Here is an 18956-nt window from a genome sequence, read left to right as displayed (position 1 = left end):
GGGTTCAGTACATCACACCCGGGACAGCAGACACCAGGGTTCAGTACATCACACCCGGGACAGCAGACACCAGGGTTCAGTACATCACACCCGGGACAGCAGACACCAGGGTTCAGTACATCACACCCGGGACAGCAGACACCAGGGTTCAGTACATCACACCCGGGACAGCAGACACCAGGGTTCAGTACATCACACCCGGGACAGCAGACACCAGGGTTCAGTACATCACACCCGGGACAGCAGACACCAGGGTTCAGTACATCACACCCGGGACAGCAGACACCAGAGTTCAGTACATCACACCCGGGACAGCAGACACCAGGGTTCAGTACATCACACCAGGGACAGCAGACACCAGGGTTCAGTACATCACACCCGGGACAGCAGACACCAGAGCTCAGCACGGCTCACACCCGGGACAGCAGACACCAGGGTTCAGTACATCACACCCGGGACAGCAGACACCAGGGTTCAGTACATCACACCCGGGACAGCAGACACCAGAGCTCAGCACGGCTCACACCCGGGACAGCAGACACCAGGGTTCAGTACATCACACCCGGGACAGCAGACACCAGGGTTCAGTACATCACACCCGGGACAGCAGACACCAGGGTTCAGTACATCACACCCGGGACAGCAGACACCAGGGTTCAGTACATCACACCCGGGACAGCAGACACCAGGGTTCAGTACATCACACCCGGGACAGCAGACACCAGAGCTCAGCACGGCTCACACCCGGGACAGCAGACACCAGGGTTCAGTACATCACACCCGGGACAGCAGACACCAGGGTTCAGTACATCACACCCGGGACAGCAGACACCAGAGCTCAGCACGGCTCACACCCGGGACAGCAGACACCAGGGTTCAGTACATCACACCCGGGACAGCAGACACCAGGGTTCAGTACATCACACCCGGGACAGCAGACACCAGGGTTCAGTACATCACACCCGGGACAGCAGACACCAGGGTTCAGTACATCACACCCGGGACAGCAGACACCAGGGTTCAGTACATCACACCCGGGACAGCAGACACCAGGGTTCAGTACATCACACCCGGGACAGCAGACACCAGGGTTCAGTACATCACACCCGGGACAGCAGACACCAGGGTTCAGTACATCACACCCGGGACAGCAGACACCAGGGTTCAGTACATCACACCCGGGACAGCAGACACCAGGGTTCAGTACATCACACCCGGGACAGCAGACACCAGGGTTCAGTACATCACACCCGGGACAGCAGACACCAGGGTTCAGTACATCACACCCGGGACAGCAGACACCAGGGTTCAGTACGGCTCACACCCGGGACAGCAGACACCAGGGTTCAGTACGGCTCACACCCGGGACAGCAGACACCAGGGTTCAGTACATCACACCCGGGACAGCAGACACCAGGGTTCAGTACATCACACCCGGGACAGCAGACACCAGGGTTCAGTACATCACACCCGGGACAGCAGACACCAGGGTTCAGTACATCACACCCAGGACAGCAGACACCAGAGCTCAGCACGGCTCACACCCGGGACAGCAGACACCAGGGTTCAGTACATCACACCCGGGACAGCAGACACCAGGGTTCAGTACATCACACCCGGGACAGCAGACACCAGAGCTCAGCACGGCTCACACCCGGGACAGCAGACACCAGGGTTCAGTACATCACACCCGGGACAGCAGACACCAGGGTTCAGTACATCACACCCGGGACAGCAGACACCAGGGTTCAGTACATCACACCCGGGACAGCAGACACCAGGGTTCAGTACATCACACCCGGGACAGCAGACACCAGGGTTCAGTACATCACACCCGGGACAGCAGACACCAGGGTTCAGTACATCACACCCGGGACAGCAGACACCAGGGTTCAGTACGGCTCACACCCGGGACAGCAGACACCAGGGTTCAGTACATCACACCCGGGACAGCAGACACCAGGGTTCAGTACATCACACCCGGGACAGCAGACACCAGGGTTCAGTACGGCTCACACCCGGGACAGCAGACACCAGGGTTCAGTACGGCTCACAGTACCAGCCGCCCTTATCGCCCCAACAACAACAGTGGTGCTGGCGTCTCCTGTTGTCACCTGTTATTTAACAACGGTTAACGCCGCTATGTTAACAGTTAACGGTATATAACAGTGAACCTGTTACCTGTTGGTTATGTAAGTATGATAGAAACAGGTTTTTATTGGGTAAAACCTCCCAGATGGCGCATAAAACCTGCCAGATGGTCGTGAAACCTGCCAGGTGGTCGTCAAACCTGCCAGGTGGTCGTAAAAACTGCCAGGTGGTCGTGAAACCTGCTAGGTGGTCGTAAAACCTGCCAGGTGGTCGTGAAACCTGCTAGGTGGTCGTAAAACCTGCCAGGTGGTCGTGAAACCTGCCAGGTGGTCGTGAAACCTGCTAGGTAGTCGTAAAACCTGCCAGGTGGTCGTGAAACCTGCCAGGTGGTCGTCAAACCTGCCAGGTGGTCGTCAAACCTGCCAGGTGGTCGTCAAACCTGCCAGGTGGTCGTCAAACCTGCCAGGTGGTCGTCAAACCTGCCAGGTGGTCGTCAAACCTGCCAGGTGGTCGTCAAACCTGCCAGGTGGTCGTGAAACCTGCCAGATGGTCGTGAAACCTGCCAGGTGGTCGTAAAACCTGCCAGGTGGTCGTCAAACCTGCCAGGTGGTCGTCAAACCTGCCAGGTGGTCGTCAAACCTGCCAGGTGGTCGTCAAACCTGCCAGGTGGTCGTCAAACCTGCCAGGTGGTCGTCAAACCTGCCAGGTGGTCGTCAAACCTGCCAGGTGGTCGTCAAACCTGCCAGGTGGTCGTAAAACCTGCCAGGTGGTCGTGAAACCTGCCAGGTGGTCGTGAAACCTGCCAGGTGGTCGTAAAACCTGCCAGGTGGTCGTGAAACCTGCCAGGTGGTCGTAAAACCTGCCAGGTGGTCATGAAACCTGCCAGGTGGTCGTAAAACCTGCCAGGTGGTCGTAAAACCTGCCAGGTGGTCGTGAAACCTGATAGGTTGTCATGAAACCTGCCAGGTGGTCGTGAAACCTGCCAGGTGGTCGTGAAACCAGCCAGGTGGTCCTGAAACCAGCCAGGTGGTCGTGAAACCAGCCAGGTGGTCATGAAACCTGCCAGATGGTCATGAAACCTGCCAGGTGGTCGTGAAACCTGCCAGGTGGTCGTGAAACCTGCCAGGTGGTCATGAAATTTGCCAGGTGGCTCCACAATGGTCCTGGACCATTATCAGGTCTCCACTTTGATACAATTTACCTTCGATATATACCTTTTTAGAGTTTCAAGAGCTTCTCTACTCTGACTTTGTGGTTTAGCGCTTCCTTTTGATTATAATAACAATCTACTCTCTGAGCCCGGCCATGGGCCAGGCTCGTATGGGGAGAAAAAGAAACACAATGCAATGCTTACCTTTATTGATGGTGTTTCAACCCATACAGTTAGCTTCATCATTTTTTTTCCCCTTTAATCCATGGTAAGCACTAAACCCGTGTGGGTCAGTTGACACAAGACATGGTGGAGGCTTGATCCTCCGTCTGCTGAATGCTTGATGAACACACTTCTTATTTGTACTCATTTAGGTATATCTGCTTTATCAAGGGAGATATACCTTGAGAGAAAGGTCAAGCGTATATAAAAATCATGAAGTGAAGAGTCACGTTGACACTGTTGTACACATGTATGTATGGTTGAAAAGTGTTGGAAATGCCTAGCATGGGCCAGTAGGCTTAACCCTTTCAGGGTCCAAGGCCAAAATCTGAAGTCACGCACCAGTGTCCAAGAAATTTTGAAAAAAAAAAAAATTATTTTTTCTTACAGAATTAAAGAGCATATTTTTGTGAAGGTAATAAAACAAAAAAAATTAGAATCTGATCAGTACTTACCGAGATACAGTGCCAAGAAGTTTGTAGAAAATGATGTGGTGGTGGCAACATCGACGAATTCCACATACGCGTATTAGATTATTTTGTTGTTTTAGTTGTTTTTTCTTTTCTTTTCCAATTTTTTTCTATTCCTACTAACATTTGGGGCCTGAGAGACCAATACTGTATATAATTTATATATATAAACTCACTGTATTGAACACAATAACCGCACTAAAGTTATTATCATATTATTGTTTACCACTGTTGTTTATTACAATAAACATGCACAAATATTGTATAATACTAATGTTCTATCATATATTTACATATTTACAATCACTGGACATGGTTTTAGAACTGCTGGAGCTTGTGGAACTCCTTGAAACAAGGCACCATGCACAGAGGCACCTTACATTCCTCACACATAAACCGAGTGTCTTTGCGTCTTTGTTGCCGTCGTTTTGTTTGTGCACAGACAATGCATCTCTTCTGAGCAAATTTCTTTTGAGTTGAAGGAAGCTGTATTATGAAATGATCACCTTCTCTTCTCAAACGCTTGGGTATATTGTGATGAATTCGAGGACCATGTTGTATTGCAGGTGTTGTTACCTGGTACTTCATTATGAGTTGTCTGACAACAGACAAACAAAATTCACCATACGGTGGTCTGTTACCAGTCTTTATTTGGTACATATTATATGCATTCAGCATTGAAATGTCCATGAGATGGAAGAAAAGTTTCATGTACCACTTGTAACTCTTACGAACACAGTCAACAAAACCAATCTGCATGTCACACTTGTCAACCAAGCGCATGTTTTGTGTATAATCAATCACTGTCACTGGTTTTCGAATACGTTCATTAGTCACTCGATCAACTTTGCCACTGTCTTGCATTTCATTACGGTGAATGGTTGTCAACAATGTGACATCTCGTTTGTCATGCCACCGTAATGCCATGATGTCATTGGCAGTAAACACCTGCACGTCATCACCACGAACACCTGCGTTGAGCCTGGGCATATGTTTACGATTAGAACGCACTGTGCCACACACATCTGTCTTGTTCACTCGCATGAAATCACTGAGTAATGGGCTTGTGTACCAGTTATCGGTATATAATGTATGGCCCTTACCAAGATAAGGTGCCATCATGTTTCTCACTACGTCACCTGATATACCCAATAACATCTTGGTATCTTTCAATGTTTTACTACCCGTGTATACAACAATATCCAACACCAGGCCACTGTCACAATCACAGAGTACAAACAATTTTATACCAAAGCGGTTCCTCTTGCTCGGTATATACTGCTTGAATGACAGTCTACCTTTGAACAAAATCAAAGACTCGTCAATTACAAGATTCTTGAATGGATAAAAGTACATCCTGAACTTTTGTTTGAGATACATGAAAACATTTCTAATCTTGTATAACCTGTCACTTCTGTCAGGCCTGGTTTTGTCAGAGAAGTGCAACATACGTAAGAGTAAGATAAACCTGTTCACTGGTATTATTTCACTGAAGGATGGGGTACAAATTAGCCGATCTGTGGACCAGTATGCTTTTATATTATGCTTATAGACGTGAGGCATAAGCATTATTGTTGCAAAAAGCAAATACATTTCTGCAACAGTCGTCTCTTTCCACCTGTGTAGTCTTGACTGTGGTGATAAGATCGTATTTGCCATGGTGTACTGAAAATACTTATTACTTTCCCTGACAATAGTTTCCATCAATGGCTGGTCAAAGAATAATTCAAAGAATTCCAGTTCATTGGCCGTGGTTCCAAGGGGACAGGTAGGTAGAATTCCACTTTGCGAGTCATCAAAGTGGTGAGGGCTGGGAACAAAATTGGGATTTTGCTGCCAATCCCAGATACGGTTTGCTGGTGGATACTGGACATCATAGGCTGGTTGTACGGGTGGTTGTGGCGGGCTGGTGGGTGACGCTCCGCTTTGTCCTTGAACTGACGAGTCAGCAGCGTGGGTTCCCGCGTGGCACAGCGAGTCACGCATGGCGGTGCCACTACCACCACCAGCCCCACTAACACCATCCACTGATGTCTGTGGCCCATCCATGCCAAGTGTAGCCACATCATCCTCACTATCACTACCTAAAACGGGTGTAGGGCCACGGGATGTACTCCGGGATGTACTACGGGATGTACTCCGTCCCCTGGGCATAGCATAGGGTACACTACCCGAGCGCATGCGGCGGCGCACATACCGACGCTTCACTGGTGAATATGTTTCCTCACTATCACTACTCGAATGATCGTCGAGCGCAATAAAATCACAATCCACGTCAGAATCATCGTCATTACTGAAGTCAGAGGCCAGGCCACGGGAAAATATTAGTTTTCTCTTACGTTTAGGAACAACCGACCGTGAGTCACGAGTGCCCACACCAGAGGTAGAAGGTCGAGGATCGTCGGGGTTTTCTGCACTATTATCGATATCCTGGTCATTATTTTCGGTCACTAACTCATCAAAGCCGTAGAATTCGTCTTCATTTCCACTTCCATCAGTGTCAGAACTATCAGACAGGAAGAGGAGAGTCCCAATTTTCCGGGGAGTGAGAGCTGACTTGCGACGAGACATGGTGAACAAGGGAAACTGAGCCGGCGTTCCCACAATGCTATGCAGGCGCCTAGATTTTTTGTTTATGGCGCACACCCACCGCGCAGACCCATTCTCTCATATGTAGGCCTATGAGCGCTTTCGCGCTAAATTTGACGGCGCTAGAATTTTGGCGTAGATCTACGGTTTGGACACTCACCGACCAGCCGTAGATCTACGGGACGGACCCTGAAAGGGTTAAAGTGTTCCTCCATGATTAGCTGTTCCTACTACTACTACTGCTGCTACTATAGTAATAGTGTGTGTGTATGTACAAGTACTGTCCGATTTACGGCTGAGCTTGGTTCTGACCACTTGGTCGTAAGTCAAAATGGATGCAAGTCGAACCTTAAAAAATTGCCGACATACTGGGTAGAGCATAATGTCAAACCTTTGCCATATAAAGTGCCTACGTAATATCGTATGCTACTTTTTACTAAATAATTTACTACTGTATATGTCTGCTGCCAGATGTACAGTTGTAAGTACGAGTGGTTGTATGTCGAGCAAGTCGTAAGCCGGATGGTACATGTATGTATAATAATAATAATAATAATAATAATAATAATAATAATAATAATAATTTTATTTTTACAAGTACAAGGTGTACAGACCTAACTGACATTAATAACATACTACTATAGAAAGCCACTTGGTATACAGAGCATTTCAGGCAAATTAGGTCAATTTTGTCCCAGGATGCGACCCACACCAGTCGGTTAACACCCAGGTACCCATTATTACTGATGGGTGAACAGGGACAACAGGTGTAAGGAAACATGCCCAATCCTTTCACTTTTTGCTGGGAATTGAACCCGGAACCTCACTGTGGGAGGCGAAAGCTTTAGCCACCAGGCTACGGGCTTCCGTATGTATAGCTTTATAAATAATTTAAGGGGCTGGTAACCGTTCATGAGCAAGCTAGGGAAAAAAATGAGTTTAGCATACAGAAAAATTGTTCATTCAGTGTCACACATGTTTCATATTGTCCGTGAAGACAAGGGATACATGTATATAGATGTGACATTATGATGACTTAGGATATCCTTAATATTTCTTCACAGGATTTGAATTCATCATGTCTTTATGTTAGGCTGTATACCTAGCCTATATACATACTATATTGGTGCCAACACTATACCAGAGTGTTGGCACCGCTATACTCTACTACTTGTTTTGTTAAATTGCATCTTGTATCTTTGTCAGTTCACACAGAGATAGGTGGACAGAGCATATGTGTAGTGGAGAGAATTGAGGTGTAGAAATAAGTGAGTAATGTCACCTGCAGTAATGTGTTAAGCCAAGTGGAAAAGTGAAGTTTAAAATTGGTGAGTCAGTAGGCAATCATACAGAAATACTTTACATCTCAGGCATTTTTTGCAGTTTACTTTAAATTTGCTCACAGATTCATACATCATTATGAAAGCATTTTCTGCAGTAATGTTTTTTTCATAGTACTCTGCAGTGAACACAACTTCCCCCTTATTTCAAAATTAGAATAATTTCCTTGTAAAAATTAGAAATTAAGCAATGTGTACGAGGTTGTCCTTTAATCCAGTGCCAGAGAGAAATGCTTAAATTATATTGAGTTGTCAGTCAACATGCTATACGTCTCTTCCATGTCATCAGTGTTCCTCATGATTGTAGATGCAGATAAACTTATAAGCAATCTTGTCAGGTTATATATCAGTGGTATTCAACTTTTGTTCTCTATACAGTAAGTCCTCACTTAATATTGTCTTTAGGTTCTTGGAAACTGCAACTTTAACTGAAACAAAGTATTACGGAACCTTACCTTGCTGTCCATCGTCAGACCTCTTTAACACTTCTGGTTTTGTTTCTGATGTCACACTTTTTCTCTTTTTTTTTTTTTTTTTTGTGGCCACAAACATCAAGGGTGCACAGTGTACCTTTAGCACTCATTGCATTAGGGTTAAATCAAGAAATAAATGTTTGCAAAGTGAAAATTGTAAGGAGAACCACCTTCCATCACACAATAACAAATATGGCAGACTTGCTGAGTACTTTCGTACCACATTGTTTATTGTCATGCATTTGTATGATTATAGTATAGTGTATGAATTTTTATTTTACAATAATTTGTATTCATTGTATTCATTCAGTTTTTTCCTCATCGTTATAACGAAACGATGTTGAACGAAACATTATTCGAGGACCTGCTGTGCCTGGAGAAAAGCCTTTAGGGTTTGTTTTTGAATCATTTGACACTTTACTTTCATAGTCTTGTTTAGCTTTTCTTATCCTTTTTTTAACCCTTTCAGGGTCCTCCGGCCCTCTCCCAGACTTGTTCTCAGGGTCGCCCAAATTTAAAAAAAAAAATTATTTTTTCTTATGAAAAGATAGAGAATCTTTTTCTGATCATAATGACACCAAAAGTATGAAATTTGATGGAAAACTTACGGAATTATTCTCTCGTGAAGTTAGCGGTCTCGACGATGTTTACGCATTGGCGATTTTGCCCACTTTGAGCCCTATTTTCGGCCAATTCCAGTGTACTAGTCAAAAAAAATTCAAAACTATTTTGCTAGAACTCCATTTTTTCTATTGAATGAGTACAAGAAACCACCCATTTACCGATTTCAACTATCCAATACAGTGATCAGAATTTAGCAATTTTGCCAATTTCACACAAATTTCAAAAGATGCCAATTTCTGAATAGGTTTCAGAATACACAAGAAAGACATTCCTGGCACTAAAATAACATTTTTTCTGTTCATTAGTCACGTCTCAAGGCCCCTCTTACATTCTTTTGCTTTCTACTTTGAATTTTTATTCTCACAAAAAATAGAAGATTTACTGTTATGCAGACTATTGCATTAGTGTAGAAATGGTATAAATAATATCAGCGCACTTGTGAAAGAATATTAGACTCACCATTTGACGTGTATTGGACACTTAGCATGATTTGTTTACTTTTGAACTTTGGTAAAAATCGAACATTTCTGCTAATTTGAACTCAATTTCAAGGTATTTTTCATTGTAAAACCAGTCAAAATCATCCCAATTTCTGTAATATGTCTTCCATTCTATAAAATGAGACTAGGAAAACTAGAATACAACAATAAATACTATACGAAAATATAGTGCAAAGTCGCTGTTTTAATCCAAAAACACGGTCAAAGTTTTTTTTTCTCATTACGCACTGTGTGCTGCAGGATTTTTTTTTATACTGCGCACACTGACCACATAGACCCATTCTTTCATATGCAGGACTACCAGCTTTCTCTCGCTAGATTTGAGGGCGCTAGAATTTAGGCATACTAGTACGTCAAAAACCCTGGTGCATAAGCTGTACTAGTACATCTGAAACTCTGAAAGGGTTAAGCTCCCTCTTAATGCAAGGACAGCCTCTCCTCATTTACCAACATACTCATATACCGACGACTCAGAATACATACGTAAATAGACCTGATTCCCTCTATTCTGTTTATTACGATATGCAGTACACTACTGTATAAATACACCTACCATCCGACTTACGACTGAGTTCGGTTCCAAGAAACTGGTCGTAAGATGAAATGGTCGTAAGTCGAACTTTACTACTGAATATTAACAAAACATTTTTGTAATGACTTTATTTTATTGTTTTATTTTGGCATTTCATGTTTTACTTTACTTTTTATGCTGTTAGTACTATATTTTATACTGTAAGGTTTAGGATAAACACTGTGTACAACACAAATAGTTGTTTATTTCCCAGAAATTTGGCATAAAAAAACACAGTCGTAAGTCGAGTGGTTGTAAGTCGAGCAGGTCGTAAGTCGGATGGTAGGTGTATTTAAAAATTTGCTAAAAATGTTATACAGCCTCTCTTTACTTACTAATGTACTTGTTTACCGACAACTCAGAGTTAGGATGGGCTCTCCCCGATGAGTTGGTATAGTATGCTGTACGAGAACTTGGGCCATGGAAACGGGCAGCGCAGTATCTTAGCGCCATCTCAATCTCCTTCCTACAGCCACTCAGTACACTAGCTTTCAAAGTCTCAAAATTTGTACAAATTTGTCCTATATCGTGCACCCCATAGTGCAAGATAGAAGTGTAGCAGCACTTGGAAGAGGAAAATGGAAGAAGTACAAAAGAAATTCACGGTAAAGGGGTTAGCTGATGTGTTTGTCTGTGTTTATATTCTCTGTGTCTCTTGTAGCATCTTAAGAAATTATTAAACTCAGTGAAAAAGGTATGTCGATGGTAGTAATAATAATAATTATAATAATAGTAATAATAATAATTGCTCTGGAGTGCTTTAACCCTTTGAGGGTTTCGGCCGTACTAGTACGGCTTACAACCCAGGGTTTTTGACATTCTAGTACGCCTAAATTCTAGCGCCCTCAAATCTTATGGAAGAAATCTGGTAGGCCTACATATGAAAGAATGGGTCTATGTGGTCAGTGTGCACAGTCTAAAAAAAATCCTGCAGCACACAGTGCATAATGAGAAAAAAAAACTTTGATCGTTTTTTTGGAATAAAACAGCGACTTTGCATTGTATTTTCGTATGGTATTTATTGTTGTATTTTAGTTTTCTTGGTCTCATTTTATAGAATGGAAGACATATTACAGAAATTGAGATGATTTTGACTGGTTTTACAATGAAAAGTACCTTGAAATTGAGCTCAAAGTAGCAGAAATGTTCAATTTTTACCAAAGTTCAAAAGTAAACATATCATGCCAAGCGTCCAATACACGTCAACTGGTGAGTCTAATATTCTTTCACAAGTGCGCTGATATTATTTATACCATTTCTACACTAATGCAATAGTCTGCATAACAGTAAATCTTCTATTTTTTGTGAGAATAAAAATTCGAAGTGGAAAGCAAAAGAATGTAAGAGGGGCCTTGAGATGTGACTAATGAACAGAGGAAATGTCATTTTAGTTCCAGGAATGTCTTTCTTGTTTATTCTGGACCCTATTTGGAAATTGGCATCTTTTGAAATTTGTGTGAAATTGGCAAAATTGCTAAATTCTGACCACTGTACTGGATTGTTGAAATCGGTAAATGGGTGGTTTCTTGCACTCATTCGATAGAAAAAAATGGAGTTCTAGCGAAATATTCATGTTTTTTGTCGACTAGTACAGTGGAATTGGCCGAAAATGGGACTCAAAGTGGGTAAAATTGCCAATGCGTAAACATTGCCGAGACCGCTAACTTTGCGAGAGCATAATTCTGTAAGTTTTCCATCAAATTTCATACTTTTGGTGTCATTATGATTGGGAAAAGATTCTCTATCTTTTCATAAGAAAAAATTATTATTTTTTTTTTTTTAATTTGGCCGGCCCTGAGAATGAGTCTCGGAGAGGGCCTGTCGACCCTCAAAGGGTTAAATGTCATGGATATTTCCTATAGGTTTGGTAGCTGACATTTAAAGCACTCCAGAGTGATTGTTATTATTATTATTATTATTATTACCACCACCATTGACATACCTTGTTCACTGAGTTTAATCATTAATTAAGATGCCACAAGAGACCCAGAGAATGTTAACACAGACAAACACACCAGCTAATCCCTTTACTGTGAACTTCTTTTGTACTTCTTCCATTTTCCTCTTCCAAGTGCTGCTGCACTTCTAACTTCATCTTGTACTGTAGGGTGGGCAGCGGGAGGGTGGGGAGGGACAAAAAAAAAGTGACTGCAACCATTACAGAAAACGTTGTGTGTTATGCGCCTGAAGGGTAGCTATAGATCACTTTTATCTTATGCAAACACTGAAAAATGTACGATTTTCTCGAAATTTATTTTTCCCAAGTAATCAGCTATGCGCATGTTCCCTGGAATATCTTGGAAGTAAGCTATTGACTTATTTCATGTCGTATCATCATTAATAATGAACAGATTGAAAGGATGGAAGGCGGGGTAGGGGTCGGCCTTGGAAAGGTTGGAGGGAGGGGGTAAAGGTTGTTTTGTGTGTGAGAGGCTTGAACTTCCAGCAAGCATGCATGAGCATATGAGACAGGAGTGGATGGAGAGAAATGGTTTTTAGGGCTTGACGTGCTGTTGGAGTGTAAGCAAGGTAACATTTATGAAGGATTCAGGGAAACCGGCAGGCTGGACTTGAGTCCTGGAGATGGGAAGTATAGTGTCTGCACTCTGAAGGAGGGAAGTACAGTGTCTGCACTCTGAAGGAGGGAAGTACAGTGTCTGCACTCTGAAGGAGGGAAGTACAGTGTCTGCACTCTGAAGGAGGGAAGTACAGTGTCTGCACTCTGAAGGAGGGAAGTACAGTGTCTGCACTCTGAAGGAGGGAAGTACAGTGTCTGCACTCTGAAGGAGGGGTGTTAATGTTGCAGTTTTATAACTGTAGTATAGGCATGCCTCTGACAAGACAGTGATGGAGTGAATGATGAAAGTTTTTCTTTTTTGGGTCACCCTGCCTTGGTGGGAAATGGCCGATGTGCTAATAAAATAAAAGTAAATGAAAAGATTTTCACTGCAAACATAAAACTGAATGTTTTAATTTTGGGTGGTGACATTTTTGAAGTATCAATAAGGGGTGATTCCTTGATTAGCGATGAATTCGTTTACTGATATGGTCTTAGGAACGGAACTTCATTGGTAAGTGAGGAGAGACTGTAAATGGTTCAAAGGTGACATTAAAACAATATCAAAGATGGTTGACACAAATCCACAACCATTATAGTATGCTCCTTGCTTGGTGATGAATTCATTGACCGACGTGGTCTTAGGATCGCAACTCCAGCGTCAAGTGAGGAGAGGCTGTATATTGATCTGTGAGATGGCCGTCACTTCTTTTGATATGTTCATCACCTGCTCCTAGGCTGAGCAACTGATTACCTCATCTTCTACTATTTGCTGTTATGTCCATATAGTGATAAAGCCACTGGATGGTGAAACATTTACAAGATACCCAGATGTTGCACTTGTCTTAATTCATCATAATGTTGTTCGGGCACTTTTCCTCCATTATTTTTCCCCAGACACTACTACCTCACAACTGCCCACTTGTAAATGATCTTTCACTCTGGTCTCACTCATGAAAGCTTGCTTGCACTACAGGTACATCTTCCCCAATAAACCTTTTGAAGATATTTTGAGACATTGACATTTTGAGGGAACTGATCTCATTTCTTCATGCTTTTTCTCCTTGAAACAATGAGCAATTCTTGTGATTCATGATACTCTTTAACCCTTTGACTGTTGCAAGCCCATTTCTGAAACTGTCATTCTATGTTGCAAAATTTAAAAAAAAAAAAAAATATTTTATCCTATGAAATGATAGAGAATCTTTTTCCGATGCTAATGACACCATAAGTACGAAATTTGATGGAAAACTTATGGAATTACACTCTCGCGAAGTTAACAATTTCAGCAGTAGTTACGCATCAGCAATTTCGCCGACTCTGAGCCCTATTTTCGGCCAATTCCATTGTTCCAGTCAGCGAAACTCATAGCTATTTCTTGAAAACTCCATTTGTTCTATCAATTGAGTACAAGAAACCGCCCATTTACTGATTTCAATTACCCAATAAAGTGGTAAGAAATTGGCAATTTGGCCAATTTCAGCAAATTCAAAGAGATGCAAATTTCGAAATAGGGTCCAGAATAAACAATGCAAACATTCCTGGCACTAAAATAACATTTCCTCTGTTCATTAGTCATGTCTCCAGCCCCTCTTATATTACTCTTGTTTTCCGGTTTGATTTTTTATTCACACAAAAAATAGAAGATTTACTGTTATGCAGATTACTGCATTATTGTAAAAATTGTATAAGTAATATCAGTGCAGTTGTAAAAGAATATTAGACTCACTAGTTGACGTGTATTGGGCACGTGGCGTGATTTGTTTACTCTTGAACATTGGCAAAAATCAAACATTTCTGCTACTTTGAGCTCAATTACAAGGTCGTTTTCACCGTGAAACTAATCAAAATCATCTCTATTTCTATAATATGTTTACCATTCTATCAAATGAGACCAAGAAAATGAGAATACATCCATAAATACTATACAAAAATACACCTCAAAGTCAGCGTTTTAATCCAAAAACACGGTCAGAGATTTTTTTTCTCATGCACTGCATACTGCAAGATTTTTTTTGTACAGTGCACACTGACCACACTGACCAATTCTCTCACATGTGGGCCTACCAGCTTTCTCCCATTTCATTTGAAGCTGCTAGAATTTTTGAGTGTATATACATCCAAAACACTGTCTCGTAAGGTGTATATATACGGCTGAAACAGTCAAAGGGTTAACATTATACTTCATAAAAATACACATGCTTTCTTTGTATATCAAGCAGATAACTTTTTCTTTACGTATCTCAAAAAACATCATTAGTCCACTTCGTATTGAACACATTACATTCGTCTCTCATTTTTCCTATTCTTTGAAGCTGTTGGTTTTGTTGCAGCTGTCTTTTTAAACAGCAGCCTGAAAAGAATTGTAAGCACATTATCATTCATTATATTCACTGTGCATCTCAATATTCACTGTGCCTCCCTGTATTCAATGTGCCTTCTTACATTCATTATACCTCCCTGTATTCACTGTGCCTCCCTATATTCACTGTGCCTCCCTATATTCACTGTGCTTCCTTATATTCACTGTGCTTCCTAATATTCACTGTACAGGAAGGCCCCACTTATACGGCGGGTTAGGTTCCAGGCTACCGCCGTAAAGCGGAAATCGCCGTAAAGTGGAACACCCTTTTTTTCCACTTATAAATGCATACAAACACTAGATAACAAGTTTACACTAACATATATTAAGTTAGCAATAGAACCAGGCATCAAAAAACAATAAAAAGGTACAATACACACATAGTGCACTCATTACTTACCTTAAAATATTTATAGTCTTAATCTAGGGTGAGACAAGTAGTATTTATTGTAAGAAATCAAGTGTGGTATGTATTGTAATAGGCAGGCTATTTCACCAGGCCACCCCACCCACACATACTATTCTATGATATTTAAGCATCCCAGAGCGATAAAATGTATATACAGTTCACTCATTACTTACCTTAAAATATTTAAGAACATAAGAACATAAGAACGAAGGAACACTGCAGAAGGCCTACTGGCCCATGCGAGGCAGGTCCAAGTCCCTACCGGCTTAAGCCAATGCACCCAACCTAGTCAGGTCAGGTCACATTGACTTAAGGGAGGAACACGGCAACCGACCTGTTAGCACAAGCTATCAGGTCCAACTCACACCCACCCACATCTACTCATGTATTTATCCAACCTATTTTTAAAGCTACACAACGTTCTGGCCTCTATAACGGTACTTGGGAGTTTGTTCCACTCATCCACAACTCTATTACCAAACCAGTACTTTCCTATATCCCTCCTGAATCTGAATTTTTCCAACTTAAAACCATTGCTGCGAGTCCTGTCTAGGCTAGATATTTTCAGCACACTATTTACATCCCCTTTATTTATTCCTGTCTTCCACTTATAAACCTCAATCATATCCCCCCTAATTCTACGTCTTTCTAGAGAGTGCAGTTTCAGGGCCCTTAGTCTATCCTCATAGGGAAGGTTTCTGATACATGGGATCATCCTTGTCATCCTCCTTTGTACATTTTCCAGAGAATTTATATCCATTCTGTAATACGGTGACCAAAACTGTGCAGCATAATCTAAATGAGGCCTAACCAAGGATGTATAGAGTTGAAGAACAACCTGAGGACTCCTATTATTTATGCTTCTTGATATGAAGCCAAGGATTCTATTAGCTTTATTGCGAACACTTATGCACTGTTGTCTTGGTTTCAGATTACTGCTAACCAGAACTCCTAAATCTTTTTCGCAATCCGTAATATTAAGATCTACATTATTTAGTTTATATGTGGCATGGTTATTGTCCTGTCCAACATTTAGAACTTTGCATTTGTCTATATTAAACTGCATCTGCCACTTCTCCGACCACTGCATCAGTCTATTCAAATCTTCCTGGAGTGCTCGAATGTCCTCGTCAGAATGAATTCGACGGCCTATTTTGGTGTCATCGGCAAACTTGCCGATGTCGCTCTTTATGCCCTCATCTATGTCGTTTATGTAGATTGTGAACAGCAGGGGGCCCAACACTGACCCCTGTGGAACACCGCTCGTGACGCTTCCCCACTCTGATTTCTCCCCATTTATGCAAACTCTCTGCTGCCTATTTGTCAACCATGCCTCTATCCAGGAAAAAATTTCTCCTCCTATTCCATGTGCTTTAATTTTCCTCAATAGTCTCTGATGTGGGACCCTGTCAAAAGCCTTACTGAAGTCCATATACACAATATCATATTCATTACCATGATCTACCTCCTCAAATACCTTAGTGAAAAAAGTTAATAAATTCGTAAGGCAGGAACGCCCCTTTGTAAAACCATGCTGAGATTCGTTGATTAATTTATGCTTTTCAAGGTGGCTACGAACTGCCTCGGCAATTATTGATTCCATAAATTTTCCCACTATGGAGGTTAAGCTTATTGGTCTATAGTTCGAAGCTAAGGACTTGTCACCTGTTTTGAAAATAGGTATCACATTTGCCATTTTCCACTTATCTGGCACCATGCCTGTTTGTAGTGATATGTTGAAAAGATTAGCCAAAGGTGTGCTAAGCTCCTCTTTACATTCCTTTAGAACCCTTGCATACAGTTCATCAGGGCCTGGGGATTTGTTAGGTTTTAATTTATCTATTTGCCTAAGGACCATGTCACTTGTGACCCTAATAGTGCACAGTTTATTATCGTCCTGTTCTACATAATTTATCATTACTGGAATATCGCTGGTATCCTCCTGTGTAAAAACTGAGAGGAAGTATGTGTTAAAAATTCTACACATTTCCTTATCACTGTCAGTGAGCTGACCCGAGGAACTTTTGAGTGGGCCTATCTTGTCCCTGATCTTACTTCTGTATACCTGAAAGAATCCTTTTGGGTTAGTCTTCGATTCTCTTGCAACTTTAACCTCATAATCTCTATTTGCTTTTCTAATTCCCTTTTTTATTTCTCTCTTTAACTGAATATATCGATTTCTTAATTGCCCCTCTCCTCTTTTGATTTGCCTATATATGCCTCTCTTTTGACCAATCAGATATTTTAATCTATTGTTCATCCATTTAGGATCATTTTTGTTTGATCTGATTTCCCTATTTGGAACATAATTTGACTGAGCAGCTAGAACTATGCCCTGGAAAGCATCATATCGGCAACCATCACCACCTACCTGACCCCTAGTCAGGTCATTCCAGTTCAGCCCACCTAAGTAATTTTTCAGTCCTATGAAATCAGCCAAGCGAAAGTCAGGGACGGAGACTTGATTGCCATTATTAGGGGAATTCCATGATATGTTAAAACTGAGTGATTTGTGATCACTCTCCCCAAGCTCATCATTAACCTCAAGATTATTAATTAGTGTTTCCCTACTGGCAAGAACCAAGTCAAGGAGGTTATTTCCCCTAGTTGGCTCTGTCACAAACTGTTTTAAAAAACAATCCTGGATCGTATCAAGAAAGTCACCCGACTCTAAATTTCCTGTCAAATTGCTCCAGTCAATCTGTCTATAGTTGAAATCTCCCATTAGCACAACATTTTCGTATGTAGATGCCTTACGAATTTCGTCCCATAGAAGTTTACTGCACTCCCTATCAAGATTTGGGGCCCTGTAAATCACACCCAAAATTAGTTTTTCTCGGCCCTCGAGAAGCTGTAACCAAACAGATTCAGTGGCTGACGCTTCTAATTTAATATCTTTAACACAACAATTTAAATTGTCTCTGACATACATCGCTACTCCACCACCTTTCCTGTTGACCCTGTCAGTGTGGAATAATTTATAGCCTTGTATGTGACATTCAGAGGGCATCTCTCTGTCTTTCAGATTGAGCCAGGTCTCTGTTATAGCAATAATATCTATGTTTCCTGCACTTGCAATTAATCTTAGCTCATCTATCTTATTTCTAACACTCCTGCTATTAGTATAGTAAACCTTAAGGGAGCTAGTCCCTTGCTGCCCTCTGCTGTCCCCCTTTGTTTGCTGACCTGTTCTATTGTCTTTATTTATACCAGGCTCCCACATCTTATATTTATGTTTATTTATTCTATTGTGGGGTGTATTTATCATCTTTTTATGTTATGTATCGTGTTTATTATATAATTTTGAAAAAAATATCATGGATGGATTAATGAAAATGTGTATATTACCGTAATATACGACATTTAATGAGACTCAGTATTGTTATTATCACCACTTGTGGAAGTCGTCTGCTACACAGCTCACATTTATGTTTATTTATTCTACTGTGGGGTGTATTTATCTTATTTATATGTTATGCATCGTGTTTATTATATAATTTTGAAAAAAATATCATGGATGGATTAATGAAAATGTGTATATTAACGTAATATACGACATTTAAATGACTTGATGTATGTAAGTTTATTTAGGTACAGG

General features: G+C 41.8%; 1 protein-coding gene across 2 annotated transcripts in view; it reads left to right on the top strand.

Annotated features, from left to right (window-relative positions):
* The first annotated feature begins 2063 nt into the window (after positions 1–2063).
* Positions 2064–18956, top strand: part of LOC138851134 (zinc finger protein 84-like) — a 37064-nt gene continuing 20171 nt past the window's right edge. The window contains exon 1 of one of the 2 annotated variants that reach the window (XM_070079736.1): positions 2064–2192. The gene's annotated coding sequence lies outside the window, so the exon portion shown is untranslated. The remainder of the gene's footprint in view (positions 2193–18956) is intronic. The other variant, XM_070079737.1, reaches the window with a different exon arrangement.

Source organism: Cherax quadricarinatus, unplaced genomic scaffold (assembly GCF_038502225.1).
Source record: "Cherax quadricarinatus isolate ZL_2023a unplaced genomic scaffold, ASM3850222v1 Contig10, whole genome shotgun sequence".
NCBI classification, from domain to species: Eukaryota; Metazoa; Arthropoda; class Malacostraca; order Decapoda; family Parastacidae; genus Cherax; species Cherax quadricarinatus.
Note: the sequence above shows the minus strand (reverse complement) of the source record. Positions and strands in the feature narration are given on the sequence as shown.